General features: G+C 45.4%; 2 long non-coding RNA genes across 2 annotated transcripts in view; one reads left to right on the top strand and one right to left on the bottom strand.

Annotated features, from left to right (window-relative positions):
* LOC140068788 (uncharacterized) overlaps positions 1-2,686 on the top strand; it is a 30,793-nt gene extending 28,107 nt beyond the window's left edge. The window contains exon 3 of the long non-coding RNA XR_011848559.1: positions 2,595-2,686. This is a non-coding gene — a long non-coding RNA (uncharacterized lncRNA). The remainder of the gene's footprint in view (positions 1-2,594) is intronic.
* The window catches only part of LOC140068786 (uncharacterized), a 168,565-nt gene that overhangs the window by 16,379 nt on the left and 137,344 nt on the right, over positions 1-14,842 (bottom strand). The gene's annotated exons all lie outside the window — the stretch shown is intronic.

Raw genomic sequence — 14,842 nt, 5'->3', positions numbered from 1 at the left:
GGTTCTTAGAAGTGCTGTTTGGGGAGTAGCCTAGAGACAGGGGCTTGGATTGGCGAAAGCTCGCCTGGCAGCGGAGCGCCAGCTCCATGCGCATCATGCGCTTCTTGCGCATCTGTTTACATTCCCCTCACCCGCCATATCCCAAACTTATAAGAACGCTACTACACTTAACTTGGTGCAGGCTGGGACCGAGTCTGACCCTGGGGCTGCTCATATACTGGCGACGCAGAGAATTGCGGGGCCTACCTCGGTCCAGGTCTCAAAGGCCTACTATACCTCCTCCCACCCCTCCTCCACCTCCTCCTCCTCCGAATTACCATCCGTGGGCATGGCGCCATCAGTCGGTAGCTCTAGGCACAGCAGCAGTGCCGTCGCTAAGCGACAGCAGGCGGTGCTGAAACTGCTGAGCCTAGGCGATAAAAGGCACACCGCCCAAGAGCTATTACAGGGCATTCCACATCAAAGTTGTTAACTTTGTCGCCACCCTGCTGTGTAATCCACAAAATATACTGGCAAACTTTTACCATTTAGGGATATTATTTCAGCGCTTCTTGCGCATCTGTTTACATTCCCCTCACCCGGCATATCCTAAACTTATAAGAACGCTACTACACTTGATCTTATACAAAAGGTTCTTAGAAGTGCTGTTTGGGGAGTAGCCTAGAAACAGGGGCTTGGATTGGCGAAAGCTCGCCTGGCTGCAGAGCGCCAGCTCCATCACAAGATCCAACTAACATAGTTGCAGCACCTTTAATCTACTACTAGTTCACTGCCTCCATAATAATAATAATCTTTATTTATATAGCGTCATCATATTCTGCAGCGCTTTACAAATCATAGGAAACAAATACAAATGTAATGTAACAGAGCACAACATTTGTATGGAACAACAGGAGTGAGGTCCCTGCTCGCCAGAGCTTACGGTTTATGAAGATGATGGGGTAACACGAGGTAAAAGAATATTTAATGGTCAAGCCATTCTTCTTAGGGAATAGAAAAAAATATAATAAATGGAATTGCTGTCGCTTGAAACACTCAGCCGTCATCTTATATACCAGGTCCAGGGTGAATGGGACTGCAGAGAAGTCTGGTGCCTGTTGGTTGCTGGATAACAGATGGGAGGACGACACAGGACGGGTTAGTAGAAGAGTTAAAACTTCATGCAGTTAATGAGTGTTATAGGCTTGCCTAAAGAAATGGGTTTTAAGAGCACGTTTGAAACTTTGGAGGTTAGGTATTAGTCTGATAGTCCGGGGCAGAGCATTCCATAGAATTGGTGCAGCTCTAGAGAAGTCTTGGAGACGCAAGTGGGAGGTCCGCACTAGGGTAGAGGTTAATCTAAGATCACTGGCGGATCTAAGAGCACGGGTTGGGCGATAGACTGAGATAAGAGAGGAGAGGTAGGGGGGTGCAGCATTATACAGAGCTTTATGGATGAGGGTTATTATTATTTTAAACTATTCGAAAGGAGACTGGCAGCAAGTGCAGCGACTGGCATGAACTGTAAGCATACATGGTCCCCTTATCAAACGAGCTGTGTCAGGCAGAATTTGGGGTTGTTTTCATGGCTTCCATGTTAACTTTGTCGCCACCCTGCTGTGTAATCCACAAAATATACTGGCAAACTTTTATCATGTAGCGATATTATTTGAGCGCTTCTTGCTCACCTCCTTTGGTTCCTCTCTGCCACCCATTGGTTTGAAGCCTGAGTCCATTTAGGGTATGTCGCCATGCCACTCTCTAGCCTGCCGCTGCTGCCGCTGCCTCTGCATGCCGTCCCCTATAGTGTCAGGGTCAATTATTGGATGTTTTAGATGCTATCTAGCTTCATTCTGTCACTCTGTCATGGCCATGCTGTTGCCCATAATTTTGGCATAATGGTGCGATTAGGCAGCCTCAGAGGCATCCATGCATGCTGCCCCTGCTGTTTCCTGTCCATTTCCGTGGTGTTTCCATCCTTTTCTGAGGTTCCCAGGTGTTTGGCCAAGCTTCCCTGTGCAGAGCCTTGGTCCCCTTGAAAAATGCTCGAGTCTCCCATTGACTTCAATGGGGTTCGTTATTCGAGACGAGCACTCGAGCATCGGGAAAAGTTCATCTCGAATAACGAGTACCCGAGCATTTTAGTGTTCGCTCATCTCTAGTTATAGCATAAAAGAACCAAATTGTGGTGGAACAAGGAATCACTGCAACAATTTCCCAGTTGACTAATGAGAAAAGTGGGACAATCGGGCACATTTACTAAGCACATTTACTCTCTTGTGCCAGAGACTGAAATAAATTTGTGACTTTTTCACAAAGGGATTTGGAAAAAAAAAGTTTACCGGTGAAAAATGTGCACATTTTTGTGCAAATATTGTGCAAAATGCAAATATCAAAAGCCCCCAAAATAAGAGAAACTAATATACATTACCCCCTTTGTGTCTCATATTAAACTCAGTGCAGCATTTACCAGGAGGTCAATTGAGCCTTTGGCCTCAGGACATCAGGGTGTAATAAATCATAGGGTCATGCTATTAAGGGTAATTTTAATATATGTGACTTCTTGTTTAAAAGTCAACACCTCCTTAAAAGTCCCTTTCTCCCCTTCATAACAGGACCTGGAATGTGTACAAAGAAAGAGCAGAACTTCATACTGCTGTACATCATGATCCATCTCAGCCCAGACATATACACACAAAGAATAAAGCATCAATGTGTTGTCGAAATTGGTAGGAAATGAAGACATTGGACCATGGTCATCATTAAGCTGATAAATATTTTTCCACCCATTGGACAATTCTCATTTTCTTGACGACCATTTTGTACTGAGGACCTTTGTTTTAATCTTAATTCAGAGGCAAGGACTAGGATATTGTAAGAACTTTCCTGGAAATCTTCTAAATGTGTGTTCTTTATTATTTTGACCTCCAGAATTTTCTTCCCGCTAAGAGATCCATGAAGAACATTACAGAACCCATAGAGCTTACTTCTCTCTCAGTCTTTGCTTCAACTTCCCACAAATTTCTCCCAAGGTCGTAATCTTACGCACATAATATGCAGATTTCTCTTAAGACCTGATCAAGACACAGCCTGTGATAAGTCCCAGCGTCTGTAGTGTGACCTCATTAACTTGCACACAATACAAATTAGACCTTACACAGGGACCATCTGCATCTTATGAAAAAGTGAGTAATTTTGGTCTGCGTTTGCTGTGGGACACTGAATGCTCACATGTACAGGAAGGAACTTTTCCACCACGCTGGGGACTGTCATCTGAACACCACAAAGAAATTAGGCGCTTTTCCAGATCTGCCTAACAATGCAGGAAATTGGCTGCAGTCTATGAGTTGTCACTCCCTGGGTGATTATAATTCTGCAGTACAAGAAGGGACAAAGTTACAGATTGCTTCTTGTATTGCCATCGTGCAGCGTTTCTCTGGAGCACTGCATTTTCATTTCAATTAGTGGCACTAGAAAGCTAAGTTATTGCATGGCACAGCCGTGCTGTTCTGCCCTGTCGCATTTAAAGAAGGCAAGGACAGGGTAGTGGGATGGAAGACATTCAAGGGACTGGTATTTAAGGCCCCGGAGGCCATGTAACCACACCTGCATGTCTCATAGGTTTCCAGGACCTGCCTATGTTTCGGAATCTGGGAAAATGTCAGCAAAGAAGCATAATCCTGTCATTGTCTTTTTAACCCCTACCTTGCAGAGCTTACATAGCTTTGGTCAGCCTATGTATGCCTTTATAGTGGCTTGATTCTGGTTGGGATGGCAGGTCCTGGCTTGTTTTCTGTATTTTCAAATAAAAACCCCTTTAATCCAGGATGTATTAGTCCAGTAGTTATGTTAAAAGAATCAGGATTGGAGGTCCCAATATATAACCCCATCATATTCTACAGCACCTTACAGATCATGGGATATATATATATATATAAACAAAACAAGACATTACAGGGTAAAAACACAGCCAAATTAAACAGTAGGAGTGAGGGGTCGATTCACAAGATCTTACAGTCTATGAATAAAATAAATAATACTGCTGCTGCAAGCAGTCATCAGCCACCATATAATATATAGAGTCCAATGTGAATAGGACTGCAGAATAACCTGTAGCTTGGTATCTAGTGCATGCAGGATAACAGGAGGAGGATACAGGATGGGTTAGTAAAAAAAAGAGTTGAAATTTCATGCAGATAGGAATGCCTACAGAGATGGGTTTTAAGAGCATGTTTGACTCTGACAAGGTAGAGCATTCCAGATACTTGGTACAGCTAGAAAGAAGTCCTTGAGACCTGAGTTGGAGGGTCAAATTAAAGAAGTGAATAATCTACGATCATTGGCAGATCGAAGAGCATGGGTTGGGCAATAGACTGAGATGAGGTGCGGCATAATGCAGAGCTTTGTGGATGAGAGTGATTAGTTTAAATGGTAGATGAGACAAGCAACCAGTGCAGTGACTGGCACAGATTTGAGGCATCCATGTAACGCCTGGATTGAAAGTCTGACTGCAGCATTAATAATAGATTGTAGAGGAGAGAGTTTTGTGAGTGGAAAATCAATTAGTAGGGAAGCCACACAATGCATATTACATGGAAGCCCATATAGATGCTACTGAACACAATAGAAAAGAAACCGAGACATGTTTACTTAACATCCATGACATGACACTAGGTAGTAAGAGCCCCCTCCTCAAATGCGTCGCATGGGAACCCTTTGGGCGCAGCTGCACTAGGCATCATGCAACACAAATTAGGGGGCCTTCTGGTGCTCAGTCAGACCGATCACCAGATTTAACATGCAAAGTCTTTTGCACACCCTATGTTAAAAGTGCACCACAAAATAGTTGGTGAACTCTGTCGGGCCAGTGCAGGGAAGAGCCAGATTCATGATATCTGGTGCATGTTCTCAATGAATCTGTCGCAATGAGCATTATACACAGGCAGAGCAGTTTTAGTGCAGTTTTCTAAATTCTTAGTAAATGTGCCCCATAAAGTTCCTGATCATCGCCATTCAGGATGATGCTATTGTGGTTTACTTGCCCGCAGTCCAACACAATGGGGAACATTTACTTACCCGGTCCTGTCGCGATCCCCGAGGTGCGTTATCCAACAAGGATGTAGTACTGTGGTTTCACTAAGATCGTGCGTCCGATATCCGCTGAGGTACGACAGAGTTCACCTTCTTCTTCCCTGGTGTATGTGAGTGCATGTCTTGCAACACAATTTGAATTGTAATTGGATTGGTCGCATGAAGTCAGCGCCAAAATCCGATCGCGTGCGCCAAAAACCCCCTGTTAAATGCGGTGCAAATAGTCAGGAAACCCAGCGGAAATGCGGTTAGTAAATGTGCCCCAGTGTTTCTTTGTAGAGGAAGTCTATTTGACTCTATGCTATATTACTTGTGCACCAGTTCATGGTATTAACCCCACCCCCCCTCTAGCACCCTGATATTTCCTGCAGGCAGCTATTCTTCTAGAGAATTCTATGCCAGGTCCTGCCTGCCAAAGAATTGCACTATAAGCTGTACCAGGAACAGGCGTAGACTATACCCAGAATGCAGGCAAGGGTCAGGAATACCGGCCCACTCTAGCATGTGGCATGGCCCTCCATGTCCACTTGGCATAGAGAAATGGCTTAAGTGGGGAAATAGTTGCAATATCTGGCTGTGCACCAGAAATTGCAACTATATTAAGGGTTTTGTCCATGCACAAGCCCTGATAAATCCACCATAAATCTACCTATAGCTTTTATTGGAGCTCTTAAGCCCCAAAGCCATTTGTGTAACATGGTCCTCCACATTTCATGTGCCATTTAACATAGTAGACTCATCTTATGTTGCAATGGGACCTCCTGAGATATCAGTATACTGGGCAAAATTTCCTCTAGCAGATTTGGGTGTGTAGCATGCCATAAAGATTTTCTGCACAGGCCACTTTCCCCAAGCCACAACCTATATGGTTAGCAGAGCACATCTCCTGAAGTCCTGCAAAATGTCCTAAAAAGTAGCAGATGTGGAAGAAGTCCCTTAAGCTTGGGGGATTTGCCCAGTCTCCCAGGACTGCAGGAGGTCTCTCCTTTTGTCACAAGCCTCTTAAGTGTTCTGGGAGAGTGGACAAGTATGGATTACAGGGCATAGGACCTCTTTTCTTATATCTACATCCATTACTAATGCAAACCCTTTGACATTTGACTTTTTTAAGATAACTTGTCCGACTGATTAGTGACCATTGCTGATGTTGAAATCCCAGAACATGTTCATAGAAAAGATGGCTTTACCAGCTCTAATTCTGGGCCCTTCTCTCACATGGGCCTTCTCACTAGTAATACTTATAACCTCATGAATCAGCCCTTTACCTGACAGATTGTAATATTTTTGTATGTTTAGAACTATGTAGAATATAATTAACATCACTTTAAAGGATGTGATAAATTCTTCCTAAGAGTCTTGTCACCTACAACCAGAAGAAACAACAGGGGAAGATTCAATCACCTCTCTGGTCTATTTATAAGAGGTTACTGAAATCACCAAGAGCTATCGCTAAATAATTACCGCTAAACACATTTTGTGGTGCTCGCCACCCGCCGCTAGTCCATTATCATTGTTTAATTCTGCATTGAGCACTGGAGACAGATCACAAATGTATTTATTTGATTTCCGTTCCTTGTGTAGGAGGATTTTTTTTCTTTCCTCAGATATGTGTTTGCCTTCACGGCTTCAGAGTGCTCGCTAATTCCATCTGTCCACAACAGAGCCATCGCAACTGAGAGGCAGAGTATTTCCATATGTGCAAATTAGCATCCAGCCTCTCTTAATCTGTGCTGTGCTCCTCTGATGTAAATGGCGGGGCCGACTGCCAAACCCATTAATGGCATTCAAATAAAGGACTTTATTGGCTTGAGCTGACACTTTTTTTTATTCCTCAATGTGAGACAACGACCCTGTATTATTGCATGGTGTTTTCAAGCACGCCAAGCAGTTAACCCTCTCCAAACACTTGCAAATCTCAGCAACTGTAAGACTAGATGGACAGAATTCGGATGGGATCGAAACTACTGTTGATTTAAGAGTAATAAAGAAGAAGGTTCATCATGGATTGTGACATTGTAACATTATAAATTATAATATATATTAAAGATTATTTGGCTAGTCATTATTAACAGTTTGGGGGAAAGGTGAGTGTCATCCATTGATGTCACTATTACAATTTCCTGTGGCCTTTCACCAAGAATTTGAAGGTAAATGGAGCACCTGCTCTGGTCCTACAACACTTTGGAGAGCTTAAGGTGCCAATACATGATGTACCTGATTAAGGAATTTATGGTGATAATTAATTACAAGAGATGGACAAATCGATTCGAATGAAGCGGAATTCGTTCCAAATTTCAGGAAAGCTTCAATTCGTCACAAATCCTAAGTTTACAGTGATTCGAAGGAACAAGGCCCCCCCCCCCTTTATTAGCAAAATCGGCACGAGCACAACGTGTTACATGGGACAGAGAACTCTGGAAGAAGAAAGGAACACCCTCGATCGGCAGGCTTATGTGATGTCACTGCAAGTGCTGCCTGTAGCATCCAGCTGTTTGTACTGTCCTGTGCTGTAGCGATTTCTGTATACCCCAAATTGCAGTTCTTTTTTGTTGCTGTAGTTACTAGCAAGAACTCTGTGTAAAATTCACATAGTTCCTGGAGTGATTTTTGTTCCAATTCCAGGGTAATCGTTTTGGGGGATCTGTATATCTCAAATTGTAGTTCTTTTTTGTTTATGGAGTGATTTTTGCTCCAATTCCAGGGTGTCTGCTGCCACCTCCACACTTTGTCATTGTGCCCCTCTGTGGCCTACCATGTTGCTGCCAGCTCCAGAATTTGTCATTGTAACCCTTTCTGACCTCATGCTGCTGCTGCTTTCACCTCCACACTATGTCATTGTGCCACTATGTGGCCTACCATGTTACTGCCAGTTCCAGAATTTGTCATTGTGCAACTCTCTGACCTCATGCTGATGCTGCCACCTCCACAGTTTGTCATTGTGCCACTCTGTGGCCTACCATGTTGCTGCCAGCTCCAGAATTTGTCATTGTGCCACTCTGTGGCCTACGATGTTGCTGCCACCTCCATAATTAGTCATTGTGCCACTTTGTGGCCTATGATGTTGCTGCCACCTCCATAATTTGTCATTGTGCCACTCTGCCACTATGTTTGGTTTTCCCCTTCATTTCATGTCAGAAGGAATGAAAAGCCTCAGGATTGATAGCCAAAAGCAGAAGTGGATACAGAACACAGAGGACATGCAAATATCCCATTTACTGGTCATTTCTGTTCTGGATCAACTCCTGTTTGTTTTTGGCTTTAGCAATACTGATTATGGATTATTGACCAATTGAAAGCGGACACTGACAGATGAAAAATCAAGGCCAAATGATCAGTGACGTCAGTGCAAAATTACTGCTGACACCCTCTCCACTCTTCTGGGGGTTTCTACGTGTATCTGCGTTTACCAGAACAGGTTCTGTTATCATCTATGGAGTCATCTGATGTCAGTGTATAAAGAGTGGGATCTTGGCCCTCAGCTCAGTCCTTTCGAGCTGGCACAGACGTTACCTTGTCAGGCTGCGTTCCCGCTTCACTTATTTGGTTAAGTTGGCCCCTGGAAGTGCCCATGGAATTGAAGAGTGAAGTGATTCTAAGAGCGGCAGCTGTCATGTGCGTGTCATACTAAAACACAGCATTGAAGACCAAACCATGCTCAATCTGCATATTTGAGCATGGCACAACATTCTACAACACCCTACAGGCTCTCTGCAGCCAGGGAATACCTGTTTTTTTAACGTGATTTGATGTGATTCAATTCGGAGCGAATCAAATTTATCCGGAAAAAACGGTGAGTCTGGTCGAATCGAATTTTGAAAAATTCGTCCATCTCTATTCATTACACAATTATTATTTAGTGACTGTATCATGTAAACAGTACATTCCAAAGAAGTACATGATACGGTCACTAAATAATAATTTTGCAATCAATTATTGGTGAAGTGCATTAATTTGATGCGGCCGACCACATCATAACTGCGGCTGGCTGCACACTGGCCCCTGAATGGCACCGTAAGACCATTCATCTTCCCTGAAGATGTTGATTCCAGAAGCTGTAGACCAGTAGACCAGTCATCATCTTGTCATGCATATAAATGGAATGATATGTAGCTATAAATATATGAGCTTGGCTAATCCACTTTTCCCCTTGTTTCTCCTTTACCGTTGTCATTCTTTTTTATTTCTCTTAGCAAATCTAGTTAAGTATATAGACAATAGCGAGCAGTATTATCTACAACCTTTCCCTCATCATCGATCTGATCTAATCTCCGATTCGTCCCCCAAATGTAAATGCCTCACAAGACGTTTTTCTTCTCTCCTCTTTTCTGCTCTTCACAAACCATCTCCCGGCCTATAGTGTGGGAGGGGATGGTCCAGTGGAGAGGGGAGCACATTGGACCGCCCCCTCATGAATACGCGGGTCGATGTAAGTTGGTCCGGTGTTCACAGTGCTATGTAATGCAGTGTTTGCTAACTTTATCGGTATCTTCTGATAAAGCTACCAATTTAACACTGCTATTACTGGGATAGGGTTAGGAATCTGCTTACTTTAGTAAGCAGCTCCTTGAGTAATTATTTCGGGTGACAGATCCTTTTTAAACCTGAAGATACAATTACTTTGCAAAAGTTTCAACTTTCATCTAAAACATCATCACTTACTTGTCCACCAAAAAGTAGAAGCTTAGCTATAGGAAAATGGCCTGATATATATATTTTGCATGCGAACCTTGGCCTTGGTAAAGACCTTGGCCTGTGGAGTGTGCAAGTTGCACCAGTTTATTGGTGCAGTTTGCCTGTGGAGTGTGAAGGGTGCACCAGATTCTGGCGCACATTCTTCATGAATCTGGTGTCCCCTGCACTGCTCTGACACAATGCAACAACTTTTTTGGCTCACCTTTAACAGAGAACACAAATATGTTGGACACCGCATGATAAATGTGTTGCACGGTCCGTTCTTTACACCAAAAAGCCCCTTTCAGTGCAGAAATTCTTAAATCCATGTTCAAGCAGGTTGCACTAATAAGAATGTGCAAAGTCCAACCGAAAATTGGCACAGGGGCTTTAATAAATCTGGGCCAGTGTGGTCAAGTAGTGGTCATGAGATGCTCTGTTTTGAGACACGATTCTGGGTTTATGCTGTTGAGGTTGAGATGTCACAAACACTACTTCACACTCCCTAATCTCAATCTGAAAGATTCTCGCTCCTAATCCCTGAGCCTGTTATTTGGCAGGTATAAAACCACAGTCTCGTAGGCTCCATATACTAACCCTTTAGTCTGCTGAGCCATGGCACCAGCCCATATCTGAAATACTTCTAAAGTTTTAGTCTATATTGTACAAATATTTTTAGAAAACAAGGGTTGTAATTAGAGATGAGCGAACATACTCGTCCGAGCTTGATGCTCGTTCGAGCATTAGCGTACTCGAAACTGCTCGTTGCTCGGACGAGTATTTCGCCAGCTCGAGAAAATGGCATCTCCCGCCGTTTTGCTTTTTGACAGCCAGAAACAGAGCCAATCACAAGCCAGGAGACTCTGCACTCCACCCAGCATGACGTGGTACCCTTACACGTCGATAGCAGTGGTTGGCTGGCCAGATCAGGTGACCCTGGAATAGACTAACCCCTGCCTGCGCTGCTCGGATCATTCTGTGTCTGGATGCCGCTAGGGAGAGAGCTGCTGCTGGTCAGGGAAAGCGTTAGGGTATTCTATTAGAATAGTGTTAGGCAAGAGTGATTCTACAAGAACCCAACAGTCCTTCTTAGGGCTACAATAACGTTTTATTTTCCTTTTTTTTGGTTTGCTTGTGGCTGGGCTTGCTGCTATTAGTAGTGCAGCTAGTACCATATTGTGAGTAATTTGCAGGGAGACTTGTGTTTAGCTCTTAGTGACACACATATCCACCTCAAACACCGAAGTGGGACAATTTATTAGGGGTTTGATTTGAATTACGCCGAGTCTGCTGATTTATTTTTTTTTACGTTTATTTCTTTTTAGAACTCACAGTAATCTGCCAAAGCAGTGTGCTTTGAGTGTGGGCTAGAAAATAGCCATAGGAGAACCCCAACGGCTTATTTAGGCCTACAATAGCGTTATATTTTCCTTTTTTTTTGGTTTGCTTGTGGCTGGGCTTGCTGGCATTAGTAGTGCAGCTAGTACCATATTGTGAGTAATTTGCAGGGAGACTTGTGTTTAGCTCTTAGTGACACACATATCCACCTCAAACACCGAAGTGGGACAATTTATTAGGGGTTTGATTTGAATTACGCCGAGTCTGCTGATTTATTTTTTTTTACGTTTATTTCTTTTTAGAACTTAAAGTTATCTGTCAAAGCAGTGTGCTTTGAGTGTAGGCTAGAAAATAGCCATAGGAGAACCCCAACGACTTACTTAGGCCTACAATAGCGTTATATTTTCCTTTTTTTTGTTTGCTTGTGGCTGGGCTTGCTGGCACTAGTAGTGCAGCTAGTACCATACTGTGAGGAATTTGCTGGGAGACCTGCGACCGTTGTGTTTAGCTCTTAGTGACACGCATATCCACCTCAAACACCGAGGTGGAACAATTTATTAGGGGTTTGATTTGAATTAGGCACAGTCTGCTGATTTATTTATTTTTTACATTTATTTCTCTTATAACTCAAAGTCATCTGGCACAGCATAAAATCCAGTTGTGTGCTGTCAGTGTAGGTTAGAAACTAGCCATAGCAATAGGATAGCATCATTTTGTTTAAAAAAAAAACACAAAAAAAAAAAATTGAAGTTCACACTTTAATTTTGAAAATGTTTAACCAGAGGGCTAGGGGTAGAGGACGAGGGCGTGGACGTGGGCGTCCAACTACTGCAGGGGTCTGAGGCCGTGGTCCTGGGCGGGGTGAGATGCCTTCCCCCCAGTCTGCCCCCTCCCAGCAAAATTTAAAATTTGAACCGGCATACTCTGAGGAACTGTTTTCTGGACCCTTCCCACAGTCACAAACCACTTGTCCGGTTGCTGCTGAGCAATTTTCTGATGCCCAGGTTTTCCACCGGTCGCAGTCTGTGGGTGATGATGACATTATTGACGTAGTGGAAGAAGTGTGTAAAGAGGTGTCGGACGATGAGGAGACACGGTTGTCAGACAGTGGTGAAGTTGTTGTCAGGGCAGGAAGTCCGAGGGGGGAGCAGACTGAGGGATTGGAGGATGATGAGGTGACAGACCCAAGCTGGGTTGAGAGGCCGGGTGAACACAGTGCTTCTGAGACGGAGGCGAGTCCTATAGCAGAACAGGTTGGAAGAGGCAGTGGTGGGGCCAGACGGAGAGGCAGGGCCAGAGCTGGTGCATCAGCGCCAAATGTTGCCCGTAGTAAAGCTCTCGTGGCGAGGGCTAGATTTTCAGAAGTCTGGAGGTTCTTTAAAGAAACACCGGATGACCGACGGACTGTGGTGTACAACCTTTGCCAAACCAGAATCAGCAGGGGTTCCACCACTACTAGCTTAACTACCACCAGTATGCGCAGGCATATGAATGCTAAACACCCCACTCAATGGCACCAAGCCCGTTCACCTCCGGCCGGGCACACCACTGCTCCTTCCCCTGTGTCATCTGCTAGTCAGCCCCCTGCCCAGGACCACGGCCCAAACACCTCCCGTGCGAAAACCCCATCTTCGCCTCCACGATCCTCCACAGCATCCACCAGCGTTCAGCTCTCCATACCCCAGACGCTGGAGCGCAAAAGGAAGTATAGCGCAACCCACCCACACGCCCAAGCCCTCAACGTCCACATCTCCAAGTTGCTTAGCCTGGAGATGCTGCCCTATAGGCTGGTAGAGACCGAGGCCTTTCGAAACCTCATGGCGGCGACCGCCCCTCGGTATTCGGTCCCCAGCCGCCACTACTTTTCCCGATGTGCCGTCCCAGCCCTGCACAAGCACGTGTCAGAGAACATCATCCGTGCCCTGACCAACGCCGTTTCTGACAAGGTCCACCTGACCACGGACACGTGGACGAGTGCTGCCGGGCAGGGCCACTATGTATCACTGACGGCACATTGGGTTAACTTGGTGGAGGTTGGGACCGAGTCTGACCCTGGGGATAAAAGGCACACCGCCCAAGAGCTATTACAGGGCATCACGGCGCAGACCGATCTGTGGCTGGCACCGCTGAACCTGAAGCCAGGCATGGTTGTGTGTGACAACGGCCGTAACCTGGTGACGGCTCTGCAACTCGGCAGACTGACACATGTGCCATGCCTGGCCCATGTGTTAAATCTCATAGTTCAGCGTTTCCTCAAGACATACCCCAATCTGTCTGATTTGCTCACGAAGGTGCGCCGCATCTGTGCGCATTTCAGGAAGTCCAGCACAGATGCTGCCACTTTCAGGGCAGCGCAGCGCCGCCTCCAACTGCCCGCTCACCGACTGTTGTGCGACGTGCCCACGAGGTGGAATTTAACATTAACCATGTTACCCAGAGTTTACCAGCAGCGCAGAGCGATTGTAGACTGCCAGATGTCAACTTCCACCAGAACTGGTAGTCAGGTCAGTCAGCTTCCTCAAGTCTACAATGAGGAGTGGACGTGGATGTCTGATATCTGTCAGGTGCTGAGTAACTTTGAGGAGTCAACACAGATGGTCAGTGGCGATGCCGCCATCATCAGCCTCACCATCCCGCTGCTTGGCCTGTTGAAAAACTCTCTAGTCAGCATGAAGTCGGAAGCTTTGCGCTCGTCACAAGAGACGGGGGAAGAAGATTCCCTTGTTGATAGCCAAAGCACCCTTAGGTCTGTTTCTCAGCACATATCGGAGGAGGTGGAGGAGGATGAGGAGGAGAATGTTGGCGAGACAGGAGAGGGGACCATTGTTCAGTCCTTCACTGTTCAGCGTGTATGGGCAGAAGAAGAGGAGTTGGAGGAAATGGGCAGTCAGGCCAGTGAGGGGAGTGAATTCTTGCGCGTTGGGACTCTGGCGCATATGGCAGATTTCATGCTAGGCTGCCTATCCCGTGACCCTCGCGTTCAAAGAATTTATTCCAGCACCGATTACTGGGTATTCACTCTCCTGGACCCACGGTACAAGCAAAATCTTTCCACTCTCATCCCTGGAGAGGAAAGGAGTGTGAGAATGCTTGAATACCAGCAGGCCCTGGTGCACAAGCTGAAACAGTATTTCCCTTCTGACAGCGCTAGCGGCAGAGGGCGTACTTCTGCGGGACAAGTAGCGAGGGAGAGTAGGCGAGCAGGCAACTTTTCCAGCACTGGCAGGGGTACGCTTTACAAGGCCTTTGCCAGTTTTATGTCACCCCAGCAAGACACTATCACCTGTCCCCAGTCTCGGCAGAGTAGGGCTGATCTTTACAGAAAGATGGTGAGGGAGTACGTAGCTGACCATACCATCGTCCTAAATGATCACACAGCTCCCTACAACTACTGGGTTTCAAAGCTGGACATGTGGCACGAACTGGCACTGTACGCCTTGGAGGTTCTTCCGCCTTGGAGGTTCTCCGGATTTTCATTCTCCACCAGGTGAAAGAAGCTCAACCTGAATAATGTATGCACTCCTCCTCCTCATTGTCCTCCTTCTCCTCCTCTTTGTACACTATAGCAGAGAAAACTGGCTATTTTTTGCCAGGGCCAACTGGCTCTAGCTATAGTACTCTATGTATTTAATTTTTTCTGGAGGACCACCTACCTGCTCCTCTGGTTTGAAAACTTTTTTTAACTGCCACATACAGGCACTATCCAAATTAAATTGTCTCCATAGCAGCCTCCACATGTCGTCTTTTTAGCTGGCTCCACACA

The sequence above is a fragment of the Engystomops pustulosus genome, chromosome 7 (genome assembly GCF_040894005.1).
Source record: "Engystomops pustulosus chromosome 7, aEngPut4.maternal, whole genome shotgun sequence".
NCBI classification, from domain to species: domain Eukaryota; kingdom Metazoa; phylum Chordata; class Amphibia; order Anura; family Leptodactylidae; genus Engystomops; species Engystomops pustulosus.
This window is presented reverse-complemented; position numbering and strand designations above follow the sequence as displayed.